General features: G+C 50.2%; 1 protein-coding gene across 1 annotated transcript in view; it reads right to left on the bottom strand.

Annotated features, from left to right (window-relative positions):
• LOC119461632 (monocarboxylate transporter 10-like) overlaps positions 1 to 282 on the bottom strand; it is a 291,751-nt gene extending 291,469 nt beyond the window's left edge. Inside the window, 1 exon segment of the mRNA XM_049671810.1 lies at positions 14 to 282. The gene's annotated coding sequence lies outside the window, so the exon portion shown is untranslated.
• Between the last annotated feature and the right edge of the window lie 12,148 nt (positions 283 to 12,430).

Genomic DNA, 12,430 nt, shown 5'->3' with positions numbered 1-12,430 from the left:
CCGACGCACTCACCGCGTGAGCCACACAGATGACGCAGACGCGCGCTGCAGCGTCGATGCGACCACGCTAGGCCTCGCGTCGAAAGCACACGGGGCCGAGCAATTTTTCACGAAACACACAGAAACGCCACGCCAAGCCAATTCCTCCGTTGGCTCAAAAGCGGGGGCCCCGATCGCGGCGTCGGCAGCGGTGGGCAAGACGCCGGTTTTCGGGCGGCCCGCGACACCATGTGACCGTGGCAGTCGGGCCGGAGCCCTAACCCAGATTGCGTCAGCCTCGCCGCCGTGCCCCACTCTCCCCCCTTTATTCGCTTCTTCCGCAGAACGCCGACGAAGCCTCAACCACCGCCAGCGGCGGCGACCTCCGGGCGCAAAATAGCTCGCGGCGCGTGGTTCACGCGAACGTTGCCCAACGCCCGCAGAGCGGCGAGGTTCGGCGTGAGGCGGAAACACAGTTCCGGATAGATCGAAAGACCAGCGCGTTGGGTAGAACTGGTGTACCACGAAGGCTGTACATATTATTCGACGTGGATATAGCACGGCAACTACCACAACAAATCTGCAATGCGAATGAATGAATAAACTTTATTGTACGAAGAGTGGCGTGGTTAATCTCGGGTGGAGCCCTCTTGTAGAACCCCCTGGCCGCGGCGGCTCGCAGGGCCTGGTCCAGGGTCGCCATAAACGTATAGACGTAATTTCATGACAGAGGAACAGTCCACGGAATGAAACAAGAAACAGCACAGGAAACATGGCCCAGTCCTCAAATCTTGTTCTTCTATAAAAGGGAACGTTTATTGTACACGAAACTTGTACAGTCTTAAATAAAAAAAACTCACTGCTTTTGTACCATAAGGCCTTGCCTCGATGGCAAGGCTTAATGGCAGAAAAGCTGTGAGTTTTGACCATTTTGCAGATACAACGCTGGTGTGGTTAGCGCTACAGAGTTACAAAAAATCGCTTGAGGGAAGTCTGATGCTGGAATCGTGAGCTACCGTGGTAATGATGGTTGGTACATGTATTGTCTACCGATCATTGTGTTTGGGCTTCAAACGTTCGTGTGATGTGTTTATTAGGCTTTATCTTACCGCCTTTTGAGCACTCGGTTTTCTTAACAAAGCAAGACCATAAGTATCTGAACACACGTGCAGTCATGCCAAATGTTTTGCATTGATAACGCCATACCTTAGCCGCCGTGGTGGCGTACTGGTCGTGGCATTGCGCTGCTAAGCCCGAGGGCGCGGGATCAAAACCCGGTCGTGGCGTCTGCATTTCGATAGGGGCGAAATGCAAAAACGCCGTGTGCCGTGCATTCGGTGCATGTTGAGGAACACCAGGTGGTCAAAATTAATCCGGAGTCCCGCACTACAGCGTTCCTAAATTCCAGAATATGTATATACTTTTAAAAGCAACACATCCTACTTGCGAAGCCGCAATGTCGTTGCAAGTAGAAGGACGAAGAAGCGGAAAATCCTTGTACCGACCATGACTAGCATGCTCGCTGAACCACCACACTTACAACTTCCCTATACACTTTAGCTGCCTGTAGCAATTCTTGTAGGAAACTCTATGGTCAGTGTTCTTACTGCGCTGGGTGTCAATTGCAAATTCAGTATTTCAAACTCCATAATAATACTACGTACTACTAGCATGCATTCTCAGCCGTGAGAATAGCAGGGACACTTGAATGCGCCACAGAATGGTTCCCATAGGTGAAAGAAGGAAAGACGGGATCACACTGCCCCCGGATAGTAAGCTCACTAGTTCACCTCCTAAATAAAGAGCATTGTAGTATATAGAAGTAACAGTAAGTCATGAGCCCAACGAAACAAGAAGCAGTTTCGCCCGAAAGGCGAAGCGTTCAGAGCGATAGAAAAATATTTGACAACTACACAATCTAACGTAGTTTTATCGGTCGTATAAATTTGAGTAAACAGTCGATTACTAGTTAAATTGAACGCACGTGTTGTCACCCGTATTCTACAGTAGACGTGTAGCTAAATGTAAGCAACCAAGCTTTTTTCTCGTTATTTTTCTTTTTTCTTTTTGCATTCTGGCCCTATCGAAATATCGCCATCGCCGTGATCGAACCACAACCACGAGCTGAGCAGGGCTACGCATTAACCACAGGATACCGCAGCGGATGTAATATCGATTATACAAACTTACATCAACCGTAAGACATCATTGTAAAGGAGTCTAGCTCAAGCCTAAATTGGCATATTGTTTAAATACAAACAGGATGAAAAGACACCATAATTTATGTAATGAATTCGTAAAAAAAAAAGCAGTCATAAAAGGAAAATTTAGAGTTGCATACAGTTGTGGGTACTCGAAGCTACTGATTGCATGTACACTGAGCATGTCACAAATAGTTAATAAAAGGCATTTTCAACAATTTTAGAATTCTGCGAATGAACAAGATCACTTAGCAGCTTGTCTCAATTCAATTATATTAGGGAAAAATATTTGAAACATTATTGCAAAATTGCTACGGCATTCCTTTTTAGCGTGGTCTTTTCTTACCGGAACGTAATTAGGTGATTGTTAATACAGGTATTTATCATGGGTCGCTATTGCTCATCTCTTTATTAATTTTTCGCACAATTATTTCCCACAGAAAATTGGCTTCCACCCAAGGTTACTGGCAATCTCCGCTTATAATGGTTAAGTATATAATTCCTGGTTACAAATGGCGCAACATGTTTGCCTACCCATCCTAATGTATCGACGAGAGCGCTCCTAAACGGTTCCAATGAGCCCCGGCGTATACGAGTATTGGTCTTATATTTGTAAAAATATGTAATTTTCTTTATTATCTGTGGTACGCGCTTGAATTTTTGCTTAAGAAATACTGCAAAAGATAGCCTTACTCGCAGTTCTTTTCCGTGTGGTCGTTAATGTAGCGGTCAATGTGACTCAATATACAGGGTGTTTCTTTTTTTAGCTGCCCAAATTTTAAAATTAGAAAAATTAAATCTTGGTCACGTATGTTTACCATTCGAGTGTACGTATTGGCGGCCTCTAGATCAGAGCAATTTTCCGCACTTACGAGCGTAATTAGCGAAGTTACGCTAATAAACTTTCTAATTACAACAATAGGTGGCTATAGCAAATGAGTACTTGGGGCCCATCCTCGACACATACTACCCAACGATCAAATTTTGAAAGGGCAGTTCATGTGGGAGCTACGCGAACAATTAGTTCCCCTTGGTAGGCTGCTTGAAACTGAAACTGGCCGCAAAAAGAGCGTCTGTGTCATCGATGTCGCCGCCGCCCCCAGCCTTTCGTCACGTCTCCGACGTCACCGCTGGTCCGGCCCAACGAGCAGCTTGCGTATCTCCTTGCTGTTTGCGGCGTTGGTCTAACGCTTCATGCCGGCGGGCCGCCAAATTACTTCGTCATTCGTCGGGCGCCCGTTGCGCTGTTCGCGAACCCCGCTCCTTGGACTTTTAGATACTACAGGCACGGCGTCATATCAGTCTGTAGCGTCGACGGCGAACGCCGCAGATTGCAAGGAGATAACGCAAGCTGCTCGCGGGCCGGACCGACACCTACCTCGGGGATGTGACGAAAGGCAAGGGGCGGCGACATCGACCACGACGACGCTCTTTTTGCGGCCAGTTTCGGTTTCAAGGAGCCTGCAAGGGGAACTAATTGGTTGCTTAGCTCTCGCATGAACTCCGCTATTGAAAATTTGATCGGTGGGATAGGTAGTGTCGAGGACGGGCCCCAAAGTACTCATTTGCTGTAGTCACCTATTGTTGATAATTGAAAGTTGATTAGCGTAACTTTGCTAATTAAGCACGTAAGTGCGGAAATTGCTCTGTATCTAGAGGCCGCAAATCGGTGCACTCAAATGGTAAAGATAACGTGAACAAGATTTACATTTTTCTAATTTTAAAATTTGGTTCTTGGAATCGACTTCCTGACTGCTCATTCAGCACTTATTGACTGTGCAACCGGCACCCTTCGCCTTGAACTGCCCATTACTTTGCCGACCCGACCGAAGACCCAAGTCCTGACTTCGTTCTGCTGAATTTGTTCGCCTGCAACCTGATGCTGCGACCTACGTCCTCATGTCGCCTTCTCCTCCACTTCGAGATGGTCCTTACGTGTGTCCCCACTTTGCGACGTTCTCCTGGCACGCCAAATCACACTACCCAGATCCATTGTCACTCTTGTTAACAATGGAGCTGGCTTCCCCTTCTGAACTTGGTTCGTGTCTGCAAGTGCTTCCTGAGGGTGTATCTCTCGCTTTGCTGTCCCCTTTGGAAGAATGTGGACTAGCTGCTCTTACGCCCGAACCACGATTCGACACTGCTGCAGCTTCCGACCGTCCTACTTCAAGCAACGACAAGTTTACGCCCGTGATAGCTACTGACCTACGGCTGCTTACGCGACGCCCTTCGCCGTATTCTGATGTCCTATGAAGACATCTTTGATTTTGGGAATCGCCCACTAGGTCGCACCCGTGTCGTCACCCATCCCATCTCACTGGTGACGCTCCTCCTATACACCGGAGGCCCTACCGTGTGTCAGCAGCTCAACGCCAGGTGATCCAAACGGAGGTGGAGAAAATGCTCTCCAAAGATATTATCGAGCCTTCCTGCAGTCCGTGGGCGTCACCTGTCGTTTTGGTTAAAAAGAGGACAATACCTGGAGATTTTGTATCGATTACCGTCACCTGATAAGATTACGAAAAAGGACGTGTATCCGCTTCCGCGTATTGATGACGCGCTGGACTGCTTACACGGTGCCAGTTATTTTTCATCCGATTGATTTGCGCTCCGGCTACTGGCAAATCGCAGTGGATGAACGAGATCGCGAAAAGACCGCCTTCGTCACCCCAGATGGTCTCTACCAATTTAAAGTGATGCCTTTTGGACTGGTAATGCCCCGCTACCTTCGAGCCCATGATGGACTCTCTTCTGCGCGGATTCAATGGACCACATGCCTCTGCTAGCTTGATGACGTCATAGTTTTTTCACCGACGTTTGAGAGCCACCTTCACCGACTCTCAGCTATCCTTGATGTTTTTAGACGTGCCGGCCTACAACTCAATTCTGCAAAATGCCATTTTCGGCCGCCGCCAAATACGAGTACTTGGTCACTTGGTTGACGCTTCTGGCGTCCAGCCTGATCCTGACAAGTTCGTGCCGTTGGGGAGTTCCCCTTCCGCGTTCTCCTACCGATGTCCGCAGTTTTCTAGGGCTGTGTTCCTATTTTTCGACGATTTATCCAGAACTTTGCCGAAATCGCTCGTCCTCTCACAGACCTTCTGAAAAAGGACACCACTTTTGTTGGGGACCCGACCAGGCTGAACATTTTCAACGCTTATTCAGTCGCCTTACCAATCCACCCGTGTTGGGTCATTTTGATCCGCATGCCTACACCGAAGTTCGCACTGATGCAAGCGGCCATGGCATTGGCGCTATCTTGGTCCCAACGACAGCGGGACACCAATCGCGTGATCGCGTATGCTAGCCGTCTTCTTTCTGCACCAGAGCGAAACTACTCGATAACAGAACGGAATGCTTGGCCCTGTTTTGGTCCTTTGCTAAGTTCCGCCCTTACCTGTTCGGTCGACATTTCACCGTCGTGACAGATCATCATGCCTTATTGTTGGCTATCCTCACTCAGAGACCCGACAGGCCGTCTTGGCCGCTGGGCTTTACGCCTGCAAGAGTACACGTTTTCCGTGTCCTACAAATCTGGGCGGTTACATAGGACGCCGACTGCCTCTCCCGCTACCCTGTCGACCCACCGGATGGCACCGAAACCGATACAGATACCTGCGTTTTGTCGATCTGCGACTTCTCACGCATCAGCGACGAGCAGCGTCGTGACCCATATTCGCGATCCATCATCGAACGCATTACCTCGGAGCAAACAGGACGCTTCTCTCCGTATGTTTGTTCTCCAGGACGGGACCTTATACCGACGCAATCATGAATCCACATGGTGCGGAACTGCTCCTCGTCGTTCCCAGCATCTGCCGCTCGACAATTCTCTCGCAGTTACACGATGCGCCTAACGCTGGTCATTTGGGTGTCTCCCGTACATATACCGTGTGCGCAGACGATTTTTCTGGCCTGGGCTATATCGCTCTGTTCGAAGCTACGTCGCTGCCTGCGAACTTTGCCAACGCCGCAAGAAGCCTCCATTGTCTCCCGCTGGCCACCTTCAGCCTATAGATATCCCCAGTGAGCCATTTTTCCGCGTCGGCATGGACCTCCTTGGCCCATTTCCTACCTCATCCTCGGCAACAAGTGGGTGGCTGTTGCGACGGACTATACCCGCGTTATGCCATAACGCGGGCCCTCCCTACAAGCTGCGCAACTGATGTGGCTGATTTCTCCTCCAGGAAGTCATCCTACATCATGGTGCCCCACGTCAGCTACTCACCGATAGAGGCCCCTGTTTTCTTTCTAAGGTTGTCGACGACCTTCTTCGTTCTTGCTCAACGTCCCACAAGTTCACGACGGCTTACCACCCACAGACAAACGGACTTACCGAGCGTCTCAACCGTACACTTACGGACATGCTCTCCATGTACGTGAGTGATGATCACCGGGATTGGGACGGCACCTTACCTTTCGTGACGTTTGCATACAATTCGTCGCGTCCGATATTGCTGGTTATTCCCCGTTCTATCTACTATATGGCCGCACCCTCTCCTGCCTCTTGACTCACTGCTCCCTTCTGACGCCACCACTACCACGTTCTATGCTCACGACGCCATTGTTCGCGCGGCCGCAGCACGTCGTATTGCCCGTGACCCGTCTTCTGGCATCTCAGACTATCCAGAAGCACCGTTACGACAGTCATCGTCGGGACGCTCATTTCAGCCCTGGGTCTCCTGTTCTGCTTTGGGTACCCTCCCGTCGCGTCGGCCTTTGCGAAAAACTGCTGCCACGATACGTCGGGCCATACCGAGTTCTTCGCCAAGTCACCAGCCTCACATATGAGATCTCACCGGTGAATCAAAGTCTTCTACCACCCCAGGAACTGATATCGTGCACGTTTCGCGACTAAAGCCCTATAACTCGCACGCTGATTTGACACCTAAGAAGCATCGAGACGATGCTTCTGCCGCCGGGGGGTTCATGTCACGTATGAGTTTGTACCGCTGTGGACAAAATGACGTTGGTTGGGGAAGAAGAGGCTGAAGTGTCTCGGAGCTCGGTAGATGGTGTCACCCTGGCCACAGAGCTACAACCCTCTGTATATATTGTAAATACATATATTTTCTCCCCGTAACAATATATATTTCGAATTTTAAAATTTTGATGCAGCTAAAAAAAAAACACCCGGTATTTCACCTCACCAGCTATCTGTACTGCTTCTCCGTGAAAAAAAGGATAAATTATAGATGATCGCTTTTTGTTTTTGTTGCTGTTGGTGAATTGGACAGAAAAGTTTCAGGTATGTACGTTCATCATCCATTTATCTCACCAAGACCCAATTTTGTCACGATTACACTTTAACACGCTTGCTTCATTACTGCATGTGGCGAGACAATACAATAAACCGTCATCGGTATAGAGATTCACGTAGACTAGTAACTGTTGGGAAATATTGGGCAAGTCGTCATGATCTAGTGACTGATAGCGCACCATAGACAAAGCCACTCTGCGAACTGCCCATGTTAAAAGCCAAGCGCCGCTAGCTAGCGGCAACCCTTTTCATCAAATAAACAGAAATGGCCCGAGCATTGACCGTCACGGTACGCCAGCCAGAACACTGAAAAAGCGATCACGATGAGCCGTTATCACAACCCGTTGCTCACGGGCCAGCAAGTAAACGTTTTATCCAACCAAGAAACCAGCTTGGAATGCCAAGACAACTTGTACACAATATGAAACGTTTGCACCATGAGGGGCGTATTTTTTCACTGAACTATAATCGCCATCTGTCTTGCGTGACTTTCCAGTCTGTAACGCGGCGTGCCCGGTACTTCCAGGTCATCAACCGCAAGCGTGGTATTAGCAAGAGACAGCGTTCTTGACAGGAAAGTAGGAACCGTAGAGTTTTCTAGAAAGAAAAAAAAATGTCACAGTTCGCCCTAAGGGCGAAGCAATGAATGCGACAGCAACACAGCAATGTCATACGATGTAAGGTGAGCGGCTTTGGTAGCAATATAAATTGTAGTAAACATGAGCTGATTAAGTAAGCAGGTGTGCTGCGGCGTAAGTAGACCGACATGAAGAGAGACTCGATGACCACGAGAAGGCGCGTGTGAAACGGTGGTGTTGATGAGAAGCGCTTCCCGTGGGCAGCGCGTGCGAAGGGACACCCCTGTAGCGCTGCACTGCCGATCCGGGCAGCATTACATGTGTAGCGTGCGTTGGAAAATGTGGCCCGACTATTACTAACTGAATGAACAAGCGTGGTGTGAGCGCGCACAAACAAACATGAATAGATCACACTCAATGACTGCAGACAACGACTGTCAAAACGCTCGCTGGAAGCAAGCCATACGCTGCAGCGGGCGAAGGTACGTGCGGTCTAGCGCTTCAACAGAAACTGAGCGGCGAATGCACAGTGCATAAAGGTCAGAGCCGTGTGGAGATAAGATACGGTGCGGTCGCGCGACGAGCGCGGTTGTTGGCAGAGTAGAAGTGCGCCCGCCCCCCCCCCCCCCCCCGCTCCCTCCGGCGCTGGCTTCCCGCTTCCTTGCTTGCGCGTGGGAGAGATAAGAGACTGTGCGGGACGAGCGACCGAGCGCGGTTGTTGGCAGAGAAGTGCCCCCCCCCCCCCCCCCTGCTGCTCCCTCCGGCGCTGGCTTTCCGCTTCCTTGCTTGCGCGCGGGAGATTGAGTGCGTTCGCTCTCCGTGATAGCGCGCGTCCCCGCACGCTTCCGCTGGGGCCTACTGGCGCGCGGCGAAGATTTTATCTATACGGAACCTCACGGCGACGGCGACGACGACGATGACGACGCCGACGGCAGAAATCCGGTTGAAGTGTCCATATAATTGCTATCGCAATAAAACGAAAGCAAGACAGATGACAGTTATTGTCGTCGGATAAAAATACGCCCCAAAGGGTGCAATAAACCTTGTTTAGAGTGCAGTAGCAGATGGTGCGACATAACGCCAACGCCTTCGTATTCCAATTGCATTCTGACAAGAAGAAACTAGATCTTAAAACCGCTAACTCACAATCTAAGTATAATATCGCGCACACAGATTGTGACGATTGAGACGTGTTAGCGGCCTGCGCGGGTGCGTTCCTGCAGAGTTATATTTATCATAGTGATGTTCTTTGCTTGTAACTTTTACAAACTTGCTATTTCGTGCTGAGTGTGGCGCCGTTTGCGTACGTTTCAACACACTTCGAGTTTTCTGTAAGATATTTTTTAAGTGGGTAGTCATCGTCATCATCATTATAAACCTATTTTATGTCGACTGTAAGACGAAGGCTTCTCTCTTTGATCTCTAATTACCCCTGTGTTGCGCTAGCTGATTCCAAATTGCGCCCGCAAATTTCACAACTTCTTCACCCCACCAAGTGTTCTGCCGGCTTCGACTAGAGCACTGCACGGGCCGATTTTTTCAGCCCGGGCCCGGCCCGGGCCCGTTTTTACGTTGGGCTGCCCGCCCGAGCCCGACCAAAAGTTTTATGGCGCGACCCGGGCCAGGCCCGGGCCCGGAAATAATCTACGTTACCCGCCCGGCCCGGCCCGCCACCCCTTACCTTAGGCCCGAGCCCGGCCCGGCCCGGCTCGAAACCGGCCCGAGACCGAAAAAGACCACCGAGCGGCATTAAAAAATAACATAAAGAAGAGAATGAAAGGAAATTATTCTTTAGGCATAAATACATGTCACATGCAATTATGAACACCATTTGAGTGGCCAGCGCGCAAAGTAGTACAAATTGCCCTGCCGAGCAGTATCGCCAGCAGTTCCCAACGGCGCGATCTTGATGTGGTCCAATCCACTTCTACCGCAGCGCCGCCACAGTATTTTCCACGTCGGGCACCTCACTGCAAAGCATGCGCCACCCCAGCCGCTCGACCGTATTCTAGTCCACTCTAGCCAAAGCGCAGCCATGACTGGTCCTGAGCGCAGCGTATTGATGGAGCCAATGGAGAAAGAAAGCTTCTCGTTCCTACATGGTGCAGCGTAATGCGCTGCTGCTAGGCGACCGGTTGAGAACATGCGTGCAATCATGGATGGACGCAGTGCCATACTTCAGCCGCGTGACGAATTATCTTATCTAATCAGTCATCGTTTTACCAATTCGCTTTTGAAGAATCAGTAAGTCGTGAACGCGCTTACTCCGCGCTGAAAGCATTAATTACAATGATTTAGGTAAGGAATACAATGGCATCCTTTGGGTTGAGGTGACTTCGGTCTTTCTGGACTTTTACATTCTGTTCAAACAGCGCAAAATACCACGGATGAAGAAAAGCGAAGTACACAGGAGTAGCACTGCTAGCTTCCAGCTGCGCCGGGCCAAAAGGTTTTTCAGAATCGAGACGCGCGAGCATAACTCGCTGCACGTTACAGCACAACACCAGAAAGTCCGAGCCCGGCCCGGGCCCGCGTCAAAATACCCGAGCCCGGCCCGGTCTCGGGTCAAAACGCACATGCCGTGCCCGAGCCCGGCCCGAGCCCGTGAAAAAATCTGCCCTACCCGGCCCGACCCGGCCCACGGGCGGGGCCGGGCCCGGGCTTTCGGGTAAGCCCGAAGCCGTGCAGTGCTCTAGCTTTGACTGCACTTCCTTCTCTTGGTATCCATTCTGTAGTTATAATGGTCCACCGGTTATCCATCCTACGCATTACATCACCTACCCAGCTCCATTTTTTCTCTTGATGTCAGAATATTGGCTATCCGCGTTTGCCCTCTGATCCACACAGCTGTCTTCCGTTCTCTTAATGTTAGGCCTAGCGTTTTATTGCGATAACAATTATAAGGACACTCAAAGCGCATTTCTGCCGTCGTCGTCGTTGCCGTGAGGTTCCGTATAAGGTCCAACGGCGATAAACTCGTCGCCATATGCTGTATGTGCGAGTAAAGGCGCGCGAGGGACGCGCGCTTCATGGAGAGCAAACGCACGGCGGAGAGCAAACACGCCGTCTCCGGTCGGGCGAAAGGCCGTTGGGGGATGGGAGGGAGGTGACGTTTAGCTGCGGCACTAAATGCGTATCTTGCGACCGGGTGCAAAGGGAACTGGCGATGCAATCTCCCATGCGTACTTGTACTTTGCGCGGCTGAGGGCTGTCGCGCGCACCGTATCTTGAAATCGATCTTGACCGGCTCCGACCTTTGTATGTACCGTGCTTCGCCGCTCAGTTTCCGTTCAAGCGATAGACCACACGCAGCATAGGTCACGTCATCACCGCGCTTGTTCACGCCAGCGTTTTGACAGTGGTTGTCTGCGGTCATCGACTGTGATCTATTCATGTTTGCTTTAGCGCGCTGACACCATGCCTGTTAATACAGTTAGTAAGCGAATGTGTCCCATGTTGATGCAGCCAATAAAACTTATACACTTATAACTTATACGTTCCTTATACGTTCCTTACTCTGTATACTCTACTAGTAAATTTTCTATCGCAATTGATGCTTCGCCTTTCGGGCGAAACTGTGACTTTTTTTCGTTCCGTCGCTTTCTGTGTGGTCCTTAACTTGTTCTCGAGCTTCTTTGTTAACAGTGTCAGCCAAATGTCAGGAGAATGTCTTCATCTACTTATACTGAATTCGCAGGCTTACAAAGCAGCGTGGCATTGCTACAGTTCATGAAGTCGACCTGGCCTCAGTGACCGATTGTGAAGTGTTGGACAACCGCACGTGTTCATACTGATCGTACTTTCTTCCCTCTCTCTCGTTTCTTTCGTTTCATTCCTTGAAATTCCTTCCCCGTGTAGGGTAGCAAACCGGATGTGCGTCTGGTTGACCTCCCTGCCTTTCCTTTCTTCTTTTTCCCTCTCCTCCTCTTTCATCTACCTATAGATCTACAACCACGGCGCTACGTCACGAAAATGCGGTGGCGCTGTCATCGGAATTTAGTTTCGCTTGGTAGGCACTCCGCCGCCGAGCCGCCGCCCGTGCCGCGCCTACCACAGCAGCCGCTGGGTTGCGCGGGTGGTTGTGAGGTTCCATCTATGAGGTCTTTATTCTATGATTTTACAATGAAAGAAACGCAGTATGTGGACGAGCTGAGCTGCGTCGAAATACACAAGAGGCTTAAGTTTTCATAGGTTCCTGTTGATGAAAACCGTTGCAAGCAATGGACCGCCGCGGTAAAATGCGAAAGTTGGATTCTGATACCAGATCGTCCATTATGCGCAAAACATTTCGTAACTGTTAAGTTTCTCTTTTATTTTGATTGGCTTGCATTAGCCAACCTAATGCCAATTGTGTGTGTCGCCGCTGCAGGGCTGCGTGAAGACTCAAGGTTGCATCGTAGATGGCGCTGGTA

Source organism: Dermacentor silvarum, chromosome 8 (genome assembly GCF_013339745.2).
Source record: "Dermacentor silvarum isolate Dsil-2018 chromosome 8, BIME_Dsil_1.4, whole genome shotgun sequence".
Lineage (NCBI taxonomy): Eukaryota > Metazoa > Arthropoda > Arachnida > Ixodida > Ixodidae > Dermacentor > Dermacentor silvarum.
The sequence above is the reverse complement of the archived record's forward strand: the minus strand, read 5'-3'. Positions and strand labels throughout refer to the sequence as shown.